The 14,883-nt window shown below is 38.4% G+C and overlaps 1 pseudogene; it reads left to right on the forward strand.

Moving 5' to 3' along the window:
- Positions 1-7,225: 7,225 nt before the first annotated feature.
- Positions 7,226-8,262, forward strand: LOC123940690 (annotated as a pseudogene).
- The last annotated feature ends 6,621 nt before the right edge of the window (positions 8,263-14,883 follow it).

Genomic DNA, 14,883 nt, shown 5'->3' on the forward strand with positions numbered 1-14,883 from the left:
TGCTGTTCAAACCACACTGACAGAAAGAAAGAAAGTCTCTTCTCTCCTTTTCCACTTTCCAAAGCCCCTTTGTGCCATCTACTAGCAGAAATGAATTGGTTTGTCAGACATGTAACCTCTCCTAGCCCCAGCATTACAGAAGACATTATAGAAGAGTGGATTTGGAGCAGACTCAATAATATAAGAACACTCCTTACCTTTGTCATCTCAGTATCTGTGCACATCCTTCCTCACATTTTTTAACCTCTATAGAAATAACTTCATGCTTCTGCATTTATTCCAATGAAAATACTCTAATTTTCTCCCACAAAAGAGAAGATACATGCAAGAATGTCAGTATCACCCTACTGATTTATTGGTGAGGTTAGTTCCTCTACTGGTCCAATTATAACCCTACCTTGGATATCTATACCTAGCACAAAAGCAAAAGCACTAGCCATTATTACCTGTCTTTATTTATAATAAGAACATAAGGAAGAAAGACAGAAAGTACTGTATGCAACAGTTATGACTAGAGTCATTGTTTCTGTAACTAATCGGAAGAAAGTTTGTAATTATAATTTCTTCCATTACCTGCTGCATGTTCTTCTGACCTCAGCCAGTATTTCTGCTCATTATGGGTATTAAGCTGATAGAGTGACTCCAATCCTTATTCCTGGAGAATCTAATGCCTCAGTAACTCTATCTTCTTTGCATTTCTGTAGCTTTCCATTAATATTTCTATTAAAGATGTATGGGCTAAAAGGTAATCCAGAGAATCCACTTAGTTCCAAATATAGTCCTCTCTGTGCCCAGTGGATAGCAGCAGGCTAATTTCTTCTTGATAGTCAGGATCAATAAAATATTCTTCTCTTTTACAATTAATTTAGTGATATGAGAAGTTCAAAATAGCCAGATGGCAGTCTCAATTTACAATTCAATGGAACAGCGGTCATGTAACTTGATGGAAACATTCCTTAGTTCCTTGGAAACTGAGATCACTAAATCAGAAAAGTTACAAGTTTCAACGATGGGAAGCAAAGTTTTGCAAATGAATAATTAGGTGTAATAGTGAGAGGAGCAATTCATATTTCTCCCTCTCGATTCTTGGAGTCATAGATTACGACCTTGGGAGAAACAGTATCATATGTGTTCAAAACATACACTCTATGCTGTAGGAGAATATCCCAGGCAGGGACATATATGGAAAGACCAGTGAATGCCATTCTGCCACACATCTGTTGCTGTAAAACAATGATGTGTGAGATTTCAAGATGGTGAATTTAACTGTTCTGTAAGTCCATGAATAGTGCTTCTGGCCAAAGTATTGCTGGCAGGTAAAGCAAGTCCATACCCAGAACAAATGTGCATTCCTATGAGGTCAAATCTCTGTCACCACCACGGAGCATCCACTAGGTGAAAAAAGCCTGGGTCCTTGACTTCCTCCTTAGAGGAGAGCCACTAACCCAGAACATCTGCTTTAGACTTTGTGTGTGAAAAATAAACTTTACTGCATTAAACCATTGAGACTTGGGTGTTGTTTGCAATAGCTTTTACTCTATTTTTACTATTTCAAACAGGAAATTTTCCTTCAACAAAAAATAAAAGAATTATCAATATCCATGAAAGAATTAAAGACTAAAACAGATATTACACCCAAAAACTATTCTTCTAAGATTAATACTACATTTCTATGTTTTATCTATGCATTGAGTTTTCTATCTTCATTCAGGATTGTTTCCTATGTTTGAAATAATGATAATATTTTTTAAATGTTTATTGCTCCTATTACTGTTTATTATCACTATTACTATTACTATATTAATTTTCTTTCAAAATATCAATATTTCAAGTAGTTCAAAGAGTTTCTTTCTCTCTGTCTAAAAGACATATTTCATTAAAAAAATCAGAGGACTATACATGAAATCAAAATTTAATTATGCAGAAAATTAAAGTCAGGTTTTCTTTACCTCTATTCATCTTTTCCTCTTATGCACAGTGTAACTTGTTTCTTTCTTTATTATATTTCTCTTATTCCCAAATGACTTATTAACTAAAAGAATAATAACTGTACCGTTAATAATTTTCTTTTTCACCATATTACAAACCCATTAAAATGTGATCACATCTTGGAATTCCACTTTTTATTGATACAGGGCTAGACCATAAGGTGGAAAAAAGACTTGAGAAATTTTCTTTCCTGCTCTGTAAATATAACAAATGAACCAAAAAAAAAAAAAGTGTTAAATGGCAAATGCAGCCAAGCTCTGTTTATTGTATGAATGATTTAGCGTGAATAACTGTGAGTTAACTTGTAAACAACTTCCCTACCAAAGGGTGTCTTAAATAACTATAACAAACAGTCATAAATATGATGTAAAGTCCTCTTTAATATAGAAATAAAATGATTCTCTAATGATTAAGGGAAAAAAAGACTACGAAAATACAGATTGATTTCAATGACTTTGTAAGTCTTATATAGACAGACAAAATAACCACCCAAATATTACATAACATTTTTCCTCCAACTTTCCTCATATAGAATATAAATTTTGATGTTTCCTTAATTCACCACTTTCATGTTCTGTTTTGTTTTGTTTTGTTTTCCCATGACACATGTGATTTTATCTATTCATATAACTTTCAATATCTTCCATCCTGGCATTCTAGTCTGTGCAATGGACATGTAAATTTTTCCCCCTACCATATGCCCTGGCTTTTGGGGAAGTGGTTTTCTCCATCCATATGAAAATGATAGGACTACCTAGGAAAGGGCCTTGCTTCCATCACCAGAAGCAAATTCATGATCCGAAAGCACCAATTATAATTCTTAAGGGGGAGAAAGTTGTAAAGCTCCCAAACTCTAAGCCTAGAGAAGCTGAGGGCCAGTTTCCTCACTTCATGAAGAGTCCCCAGTTTCTATCATTCATATCCAGTTTCTATCATTCACAAACAAGAGTCCAGAAATTAAAGCTTTTGCTTGCCACCCTTTCACTGCTTATTTCCTCATGCCTTCTAACTTGTATTTTAGAATATTTAGAAATGCAATGGAGAAATGCAGGTTAAGATGACAGGATAGTAGAAGGACCTTATGCTTCCCTCATCCTGCAAACTGAACAACTAGAGGGAGAAAGGAGACCACATTGTGAAACGTAGGAGATATGGAGATGTGATTTGAGGGAGAAAAGAATCACCAGTGCTATAGAGGGGAGAGAGCCCTGATCAAGGAGAGAGGAGAGAGAGAGAAAGAGAGAATAGAGCATAGGACATTGCACAAGAAAAACACTTCCCCAAAACTACTGATGGAGAAAACCAGAGGGGCTGACTTATTGCAAGTTTTCACAAGCAGTGGAGCTCAAAGACTAAAGTTTTAGAAGTCTGCACCATTGTCAGGTGGAGCCTGGCAAGCATAGACATCATCCTGTGGAGAAGGGGGGCAAAAGCCTGGGAGTGGGCAGCATGGTCTGAGGATCCCTTGGGTCACACCAGGAGAGACAGTTCCCCTTCTTGGATTGCATTTGGGAGAGGTGGTACTGCCTTTCCAGGGACACAAGAGCCAATGGGCACCATTGATTCATTAGTATAAGAGCAGAGACCCCTCCTGAGGGCAGATGACCAGATGCTAGCTTTTTGCTGAGCTTTATCATAAGCCCCAAACCCCTGTGCATTCTTGCAACTGCCCTTCTGGGACAAACTGGTACCAGTTACAGTGCTGCAAGACCCTCCACCAGAGGATCAGTGCAGGCCCATGCCCAACTGGTCCCATAAAATTTGGAGTTTTGAAACCCAGCCAGCATGCCTAAGATAAAACATAGGAGTATTGCACTTGGCAGGCAGGTAGATGGTTCAGACACAGAAAAGCTGAAGACAGGGATCTGAAGGATGCCTGGGACAAATGAGGGGAAATTGTTTGTTCTTCTGTGAGGGTTTTCTGAACAGCAGCATGCTCAAACTCCCCTCTCCCAGGAAGAAAACAGGCTGATGTCATACCCCCCCCCCCCCCACTGCCACACATTAGCATGGATGGACTTCAGCCAGCACCCAGTGCCCCATAGTGGAGGCTTGAGCCACTTACACCAAATCCTACCCCACTGTGCTCTGCAGGTGCTTCTGAACTAGGACTAGTGTGCTGGAGAGTCACAGCAGAAACAGTCCATCCCTGCAGAAGAAACTCCTTGCACACACCAAGTCTACTGACCATAGAGTGCTGCAAAACTTAAGTTGTAGGGGAAAAAAAGGACCTAGCCTCTTTTAACAAGCAGACCAAAACACACTTAGTTAAAACTCACCACACACTGGACAAGGACCAAACACTCACCACTATAAGCAAGGAGAAACTCTCCAGAGGACCAACTTGAGAAAAAAGTAGGCAAAACACAAGAGCAGAGTGCACAAAGCATACACCAGAAACACTTCCTGAAGGACAACGCCCTGAACAATAAAGGACCTCTTCATTATATTGCCATTTCTCTCAAAAGCAGGGAAACATAACAGGCTTTGCTAACACATAGAAGATAGAAACCTAGACAAAATGGCAAGATGGAAGAATTCACCCCAAAAGAAAGGGCAAGAAGTCATGGTCAGGGATCTAATCAAAACAGGTATAGGTAAAAATGCCTGAAATGGAATTTAAAACAACAATCATAAGGATACTAGGAGAAAAGCATAGAAAACCTCAAGGAGTTCCTTACCACAGAGATAAAAGACCTAAAACCAGTGAGACCAAAATAAAATATGCTAAAACTGAGATACAAAACTGACTGGATGTAATGACCACAAGAATTGAAAAAGCAGAGGAACAAATAAGTGATATGGAAGATAAAATTATGGAAAATAATGAAGCTAAAAGAAGAGGAGAAGAAAAATATTGGATCATGAGTGTAGACTTAGGAAACTCAGTGACCCCATAAAGTGTAATAACATTTATATCATAGAAGTCCCAGAAGGAAAAGAGAGATGAAAGAGGGCAGAAGGTTTATTGAACAAATTATACATGAAAACTTTCCTAATCTGGGGAAGGAAATACACATCCAAATCTAGGAGACACAGAGAAATCCCACCAAAATCAACAAAAACAGGCCAACACCAAAACATAGTGTAGTAAAATTTGCAAAATAAAGAGATAAGAAAAGAATCCCGAAAACAAAAGGGAAAAGAAATTCCTAACCTGCAAAGGAAGATAAATTAAGTAGCAGCAGATCTGGCCACAGAAACTTGCAGGGCAGAAGAGAGAGACATGATATAATCAATGTGCTGAATGGGAAAAGTATGCATCCACTAATTCTTTATCCAGCAAGTCCGTCATTCAGAAAGAAGGAGAGATAAAGAGTTACCCAGACAAACAATAGCTAAAGGAGTTTGTTGCCACTAAACCAGCCCTTCAAGAAATTATGAAGGGACTCTTTGAGTGCGAAAGAAAGACCAAAAGCAACAAAGACTGAAAAAAATAGAGAAAATCCCCAGAAATACCAACTATGGTAACATAGTTGTACTAAATTCATATCTATCAATTACCACTCTGAATGAAAATGGACGAAATGCTCCAACCAAAAGAAATAGGGTATCAGAATGGAAAAACAAGACCCATCTATACGCTGCTTACAAGAAACTCATTTTAGACCTAAGGACACCTGAAATTGAAAGGGAGAGGGTGGAGAATCATTTATCATGCTAATGGACATTAAAGGAAAGCCAGAATAGCCATACTTTATTCAGACAAACTAGATTTTAAACCAGACTGTAACAAGAAATAAAGAAGGGTACTATATCATAGTAAAGAGATCTATCCAACAAGAAGATCTAAAAATTGTAAATATTTATGCCCCCAACTTGGGGCACTCAAATATATAAATCAATTAATAATAAACACAAGGAAATTTGCTGATAATAATATAATAATAGGGAACTTTAACACCCCAATTCAGCAATGGACAGATCATCTAAGCAACAAATCAACAAGGAAACAATGGCTTTAAATGACATACCAGATCAGATGGGCTTAACAGATATGTTCAGAACATTTCACCTTAAAACACCAGAATACACATTCTTTTTGAGTGCACATGGAACATTCTCCAGAATAGATCACATACTGTGTCACAAATCAAACCTCAACAAGAACAAAAAGATTGAGATCCTACCAAGCATATTTTCAGACCACAGTGTTATGAAACACCTGAAGTCAACCACAAGGAAAAAATTGGAAAAATGACAAATATTTGGAGGTCGAAGAACATCCTACTAAAGAATGAATGGGTTAACCAGGAAATTAAAGAAGAAATACAAAATACGTGGAAGCAAATGAAATGAAAACACAATAGTCCAAAACCTCTGGAATGCTATAAAAGTGGTCATAAGAGGAAAGTATAGCAATACAAACTTACGTCAAGAAGCTAAAAATTTCTCAAATATACAACCTAATCTTATATCTAAAGGAGCTAGAAAAGCAATAGCAAAAAAAAAAAAAAAAGCCTAAATCCAGCTGAAGAAGGGAAATAATAAAGATTAGAACAGAAATAAGTGATTCAGAAACAATAACAACAACAACGAAACAGTAGAACAGATCAATGAAACTAGGAGCTGGTTCTTTGAAAGAATTAATGAATTGATAAACACCTAGCTAGACTTATCAAAAGCAAAGCAAAGCAAAGCACCCAAATAAATAAAATCATGAATGAAAAAGGAGAGATCACAATCAACAGTAAAGAAATATGAACAATTAAAAAGAAATATTATGAAAAATTATATACCAATAAATTGGGCAATCTGGAATGAAGGGAAAAATTCCTAGAAACATATAAACTATCAAAACTGACACAGGAAGAAATAGAAAATTAGAACACTCCATAATCTGCAAAGACTTTGAATCAATAATCAAAAATCTCCCAACAAACAAAGCCCAGGGCCAGATGGTTTCCCAGAGGAATTCTACCAGACATTTAAAGAAGAGTTAATACCTAGTCTTCTCAAAATGTCTTAAAAAATATAAATGGAAGGATAACTTCCAAATTCATTCCATCAGGCCAGAATTACCTTAATTGCAAAACTAGATAAAGACCCCACTAAAAAGGAGAACTACAGGCCAATATCCCTGATGAACACGGGTACAAAATTCTCAACATGATACTTACTTGAATTGAATCTAACAGTACATTAAGAGAATTACTCTATCAGTCTTGGGGTGCCTCCGAAGAGGATTATCTATGCAAATCCTTGTAAACAAGTGTCTCAGATTAAGTACGCTGCCAACAATGGAGTCCAGATGATGACTTTTGATAGTGAAGTTGAATTGATGAAGGTTGCCAGGGCACATCCGAAGGCAAAGTTGCTTTTGCAGATTGCCACCAATGATTCCAAAGCAGTCTGTAGCCTCAGTGTTAAATTTGGTGTCACACTCAAAATCAGCAGGCTTTTCTTGGAATGGGCGAGAGAGCTGGATATTGATGTCATCGGTGTCAGCTTCCACGTGGGAAGTGGCTGCACGGATCCTGAGACCTTCGTGCAAGCCATCTCTGATCCCCGCTGTGTCTTCAACATGGGAGCTGAGGTTGGTTTCAAGATGTATCTGCTTGATATTGGTGGTGGCTTTCCTGGATCTGAGGACGTGAAGCTTAAATTTGAAGAGATCACCAGTGTTATCAACCCAGCCCTGGACAAGTACTTCCTGGCCAACTAGGGCATGAGCATCATAGCCGAGCCCGGCAGATATAATGTTGCATCAGCCTTCATGTCGCCGTTAACAGCATTGCCAAAAAACTCGTATTAAAGGAACAGACAGGCTCTGATGATGACGAGGAGTCGAGTGAACAAACGTTTGTGTATCACGTGAACGATGGAGTGTACGGATCATTCAACTGCATCCTCTACGATCACGCCCACGTGAAGCCCCTTCTGTAGAAGAGACCCAAACCAGATGAGAAGTACTGTTCGACCAGCATATGGGGACCAATGTGCGACGGCCTTGATCATATTGTGGAGCGCTGCGACCTGCCCGAGATGCATGTGGGCGATTGGATGGTGTTTGAAAACATGGGTGCCTACACTGTCGCTGCTGCTTCTACTTTCAATGGGTTCCAAAGGGAGACCATCTACTACCTGACGTCGGGGCCGACGTGGCAACTGATGCAGCAGATCCAGAGCCGTGACTTCCCGGAGGAGCTGGAGGAGCCGGATGCCAGCCCCCTGCCCTTTTCCTGTGCCCAGGAGAGTGGGCTGAAGCACCCCCCAGCCACCTGTGTAGGTGCAGCTCCTATAGCTGTTAGCTTCGAGTTGAGCTTGGATTGAGGGATGAGGGGCGACCATTTAACTTAATTCCTGCCAGTTTTGAGATGTCTATAAGTAGGGTCAGCACAGATGCAACAGTGTGGAAGATGAGGAGATGGAGGCACTTATCTGTGTTCCTATGGAAACTATGTGAATATTTGTTTTATATGGATTTTTATTCAATTTTCAAACATGCTACTAAGGGGTGCCCCTCCGCTGCTGAGCAAGCGTTTGTAGCTTGTACTTTGGCAGAATAGGCCAAAAGCTTAGTGTTGTGACCTGTTTTAAAAATAAAGTATCTTGAAATTTTAAAAAAGTCACCATTCAATAAATGGTGCTGGGAAAATTGGACAGCCACATGCAGAAAAATGAAATTGGACCACTTCCTTACACCACACATGAAAATAGACTCCAAATGGATGAAGGACCTCAATGTGAGAAAGGAATCCATCAAAATCCTTGAGGAGAACACAGGCAGCAACCTCTTCGACCTCAGCCGCAGCAACATCGTCCTAGGAACATCGGCAAAGGCAAGGGAAGCAAGGGCAAAAATGAACTATTGGGATTTCATCAAGATCAAAAGCTTTTGCACAGCAAAGGAAACAGTTAACAAAACCAAAAGACAACTGACAGAATGGGAGAAGATATTTGCAAACGACATATCAGATAAAGGGCTAGTGTCCAAAATCTATAAGGAACTTAGCAAACTCAACACCCAAAGAACAAACAATCCAATCAGGAAATGGGCAGAGGACATGAACAGACATTTCTGCAAAGAAGACATCCAGATGGCCAACAGACACATGGAAAAGTGCTCCACATCACTTGGAATCAGGGAAATACAAATCAAAACCACAATGAGATATCACCTCACACCAGTCAGAATGGCTAAAATTAACAAGTCAGGAAATGACAGATGCTGGCGAGGATGCGGGGAAAGGGGAACCCTCCTACACTGTTGGTGGGAATGCAAGCTGGTGCAACCACTCTGGAAAACAGCATGGAGGTTCCTCAAAATGTTGAAAATAGAACTACCCTATGACCCAGCAATTGCACTACTGGGTATTTACCCTAAAGATACAAACGTAGTGATCCGAAGGGGACGTACACCCGAATGTTTATAGCAGCAATGTCTACAATAGCCAAACTATGGAAAGAACCTAGATGTCCATCAGCAGATGAATGGATAAAGAAGCAGTGGTATATATACACAATGGAATACTATGCAGCCATCAAAAGAAATGAAATCTTGCCATTTGTGACGATGTGGATGGAAATAGAGGATATCATGCTTAGTGAAATAAGTCAATCGGAGAAAGACAACTATCATATGATCTCCCTGATATGAGGATGTGGAGATGCAACATGGGGGGCTAGGGGGGTAGGAGAAGAATAAATGAAACGAGATGGGGTGACTCTTAATCTCACAAAACAAACTGAGGGTTGCTGGGGGGAGGGGTTTGGGAGAGGGGGAGTGGGGTTATGGACATTGGGGAGGGTATGTGCTATGGTGAGTGCTGTGACGTGTGTAAACCTGGCGATTCACAGACCTGTACCTCTGGGGATAAAAATACATTATATGTTTATAAAAAATAAGAAATAAATTAAAAAATTAAAAAAAATAAAGGAATTACTCACAAAATTAAGTAGGACTTATTCCTGGGCTGCCGGGGTGGTTCAATATTCACAAATCAATCAATATGATATACCACATTAATGATAAAAAGGATAAGAACTGTAAGATCTTCTCAAAAGATGCAGAAAAAGCATTTGACAAAGTACAGCATTCATTTTTTATAAAAACTTTCAACAAAATAGGAGTAGTAGGAACATACCTCAACATCATAAAGGCTGTATATGAAAGAACCACAGCTAATCATCTACAATGGGGAAAACAGAGCTTTTCTCCAAAGGTCAGGAACATGACAGGGATATCCACTCTCACCACTGTTGTTCAGCATAGTACTAGAAGTCCTAGCCTCAGTAATCAGACAACAAAAAGAAATAAAAGGCATCCAAACTGACAAAGAAAAAGTCAAACTTTTACTCTTTGTAGACAACATGATACTCTATGTAGACCTGAAGGATCCACTAAAAATTTCTGAACTGACACACAAATTCAGCAGTTGCAGGATACAAAAATCAACCCACAGAAATCTGTTTCATTTCTATACAACAACAATGAAGACCTTATCAAACTCATACCTCCAAAATAATCTAGTTAAGAAATGGGCAGAAGACATGAATAGACATTTTTCCAAAGAAGACATCCAGATAGCTAACAGGCATATGAAAAATGCTCAACATCACTCATCATCAGGGAAATACAAATAAAAACCAGGATAATATATCACCTGTCAGAATGGCTAAAATTAACAACTCAGGAAAAAATATATGTTGGTGAGGACATGAAGAAAGGGGAACCCTCTTAGACTGTTGCTGGGAATGCAAACTGATGCAGCCATTCTGGAAAACAGTATGGAGATTCCTCAAAAATTTAAAAATAGAACTACCCTATGACCCAGCAATTGAACTATTAGGTATTTACCCGAAAGATACAAAAATAAAGATTCAAAGGGCTACATTCACCCCAATGTTTATAGCAGCATTATCAACAATAGCCAAATTATGGAAAGAGCCCAAATGTCCATTAACTCATGAATGGATATAGAAAAAAGTGGCATATTATATATATATATATATATATATATATATATATATGTATACATATATATACGTATATATATGTATACATATATATACACACATATTACTCAGCCACTGAAAAGAGTTCTTGCCATTTGCAATGACATGGATGGAGCTAGACTGTATTATGCTAAGTGAAATAAGTCTGCCAAAGACAAATACCATAAGATTTCACTCCTAAGTGGAATTTAAGAAACAAAAGAGACAGGGCACCTGGGGGACTGAGTGGGTTAAGCCTCTGTGTTCAGCTCGGGTCATGATCTCGTGTCCTGAGATGGAGCCCCACATCAGGCTCCCTACTTCCCCCTCTCTCTCTCAGCCTGCCTCTCTGCCTCCTTGTGATCTCTCTCTCTCTCTTTCTGTGTGTGTCAAATAAATAAATAAAATTTAAAAAATAAAAGATGAACATTGGGGAATGGTTGGTGGGGTGAGAGGGAAGCAAAGCATAAGAAACACTTAACTATAGAGAACAAATGAGGGTTGTTGATGGGGTGGTGGGCGGGGAATGGGCTAAAATGGTGAAGGGTTTCTCTCTTTTGTTAAGGAGAAAAGTTGGGTAGTTGGGAAGGTTTTCACAATGGTTACTCTTTCTCTTGCCCTGGCAATTTCATGTAGGTGCTTTCTTGGATTCCTCCTATGAAAACCTCGCAGGGCTCCTAAGGAAAACCCTGCAAGTGTGTGGGGTCTTCCTATGACTATAATTTTTGGAAGCCTTCCACTCTCATGCTAGCATGCACTAAGCCTCCAGCAATTTCTCAAAGATATTGTTGAAATGTTCTTACCAGCTTATGGACTACATTGGCTTCTACTCCAGCAAAACAAATCTTTGCTAATTTATCTTTCTGGATGTAGCTGACTATAGTTTACATGGTGGAATGAAAGTAACGGTGGATGAAATAATATGTGAAAAGTATTTTGAAGGTTTCCATAGAGAGAATGCTATATACATTATAGCTATTTTGTATCAATAGTATTAGTAATATTGATATTATAGTAGGTTGAATTATGGTTCCTAGATATTCATTTTCACATCTTTGTAGGAAGACTCCATAGTCCTAAAATTGCTACAATTACAGTTATGAGCTGTGGAGTGCCTCCATGGGAAGAGTATACATAGCTACCCCATTTGTGCTATGCTTGATCATGTGACATGTGGTATGTGCCACATCCAAGCAGAAGCTTTGAGAACCATATGAAAACAGCATATTCTAGATAGGGACTCGGACTCACATCCAACTCATATGACCCACAGTTGACATGAAATCCAAGTGACTAGTAAACCTCTGTTATTTGTTTTAAGCTATGGAAATTGTGGGATCATCTCTCACCTTAAGGCAAAGCTGAAAAATATGAATGTTCTGGAGCTCTAGAATGTATAGGGAAGGGTGAGGTAGAAATAGTGTAGAATAAGTTATTGAGTAGAGAAAGAGTGTAGAATATGAAAAGAAGAGCACCAAAGATCATGAATATGTAAGGAATGGGGAAAGATAATGAATATTGCAAAGGAAACAGAGAATGAAAGGGCTGAAACATAGAAGGACCATCAGAATATACACCAAAACACTTTTCATAAGAGTTGACTAGTCAGCCCCTTGTCACAAGGACATATCCACCTCTGATTATTACAATAAGGGAGAGATTTTTTAGGACGACTTTGGTGCATACAAAACTATTCAAAGTGAGAGTCAGAGAAGGCCTCCCACCTCAAGGAAGCAGGAAGTTTTCACTGCTTGGGTTGGAACTGTCGGGAATTGCTGCTAATAATCACAGCTATCTACATGTTTGCAGAAGCCTTTTCATTTACCCACTGATTTCACAGGAAGAATCATTGATTTTTGCTTCTTTTCTGTATTCCAAATCTTGAGCAAATTCTCTTTATCAGACTGTAAATTACTTCAGAACTCTGGTGGAAAGGGAATTTGGGAAACACAAGTCCTGGAGTTTCTAGTTGCAGCACTAGAAGGAAAAGAATAAAAAGGAGAGGTGATGAATATTTGTTGACAAAATCTGAAAACAACAAAATAAAACAATTTCTAGCACAAAAACCAATGGATAACAGGACTTGAGAAAAAGAAAAGTGCCACTATAGCCAAATAATCTGAAGAAATGAAATATGATATGAAATGGAAGGCGGCCATTAGAATTATGAACTTGGCAAGGGAAATAATTGAAATTTTTTCCAAAATAATTGTAATGAGAAGTTACACATAGAAATCTTATTTCAGTGATTCAATTATACTTTTAAAAAAAAACTTTGGATAAGGCAGAAAAAAGGAGGTGGCAAGTTCCAGGTAATGCAGATCAAGAAAAAATAATTTTAAGATGATAGAGACTCACTCATGTTTCAGGCATAAAGGAAGTAATAACCAAAGAAGGAAGAATTGAAGTTACCAGTGAGAGAGCAAAACTAATATAGCAAGTTTCAGAAGAAAATGTATGGGCATAGGAATCAGATCATAAGTAGTAAGTTAATGTGGAAGGGAAGGAGGGATGCCAACAACTTCTAAAGCTTAAGGGGAGGAGATAAAGGAAGGTATAATTATAGATAGCCTTAAAGCTAAGAAAAAGAGAGTTTAAAGAATTTATGCACAACAGATGTCTCTTTTCTCAATAAAAAGGAGGATATGGTTATATGCCTATCAAGTGAACAAAGTTGGAAATGGGTAATTCACGGTGCCGATGAGGGCATTTAAAAAAACTGGGATCTTAACACATTATTGGGAGAGTAATGTAAATAATGTATTTTCCCAGTAATAATATGGCAATTTGGATCAAGATCCTTTTATAACTTGGCCTCTTTGTCAGTCTCATCTCTTACCCTGAATCTATACTGAGGCCTGTCTAGCAGTCTTCTTACAAAACCAAGAGAGTCAACAAACTAATTCTAAAAGCACTAACTTAAAAAAAAAATGGGATGTATTGATGAAGACTACATCACATTCACACTGAAAAAATTCTACCAAATTTTCTGTCTTGGGAAAGGCCAAGGGAGTTCTTAGACTCATCATTTAATGCCTCTTAGATTTATCATAAGTCTTGCAGATTTGTAAATATAAAGGAAAGGAAAGTCACACCGTGTTGACTGCTACTTCTTACCATGCTGGAGTCCTCCATTGTCTCAAATTCAAGAGACAGTTTCATTCTCAGATGTCCAAGACAACATCTTCTCTCTGTGTTAATAAGCAGATTGTACATCAGTTATGAGCTCTAGAACTTGATGGGCAGCATACCTTGTGGATGCAGATTGATTTGAGAATGTTTCCCTTATCATGGGACAAGTTCATAGCTCTGTTTCAAGGGCTGTGTGGGACAGACTTAAAAAACAACAATCATAACACAGTGCTTACTCTGTCAGAAACTATCCCAACCACTTTACATGTGTTTAACTCAGGCATTTCTCAAAATAACCCACTGGGATATTTACTACTATGACATGCATTCTATAGAAGAGGAAATTGCTCCACAGAAATGTTAAGTAACCTCCACAAAATTGTTCAGATAGGAAATGCTGGAGACTGACTTAAAAAGAAAATAAGAAAACTTTCATTATTGAAATTTTAAATAACATTTAAAAAAATAACATAGTGAACCCCTAGGTACCATTCACTTTACTTCAAGAATTGCAAAATTTTGACTGCTCTTGTTCTATTTATCCTTACCATTAGCCTTCCCCTTTCCTCCCCTCTGTCTCCCCCCCTCCCCTTCCCTTCCCTTTAATTCCCTTCCTTCCCTTCCCTTCTAATCCCTTCCCTTCCTCTCTTTCCTTTACCTCCCTCCCTCTTTCTATCCCTCCTTCATCTTTTCCTTCCTTCTTTTTCTTTCCCGGAGTATTGTAAAGCCAATCTCAGATATCACATGTTTTCCCTATTAGACTTCCATACAGATACCTTCACTAGCTGTCAAAATGGGAGTTAAACTTTCCAAGGAAATTGCGCC

The sequence above is a fragment of the Meles meles genome, chromosome 4 (assembly GCF_922984935.1).
Source record: "Meles meles chromosome 4, mMelMel3.1 paternal haplotype, whole genome shotgun sequence".
Lineage (NCBI taxonomy): Eukaryota > Metazoa > Chordata > Mammalia > Carnivora > Mustelidae > Meles > Meles meles.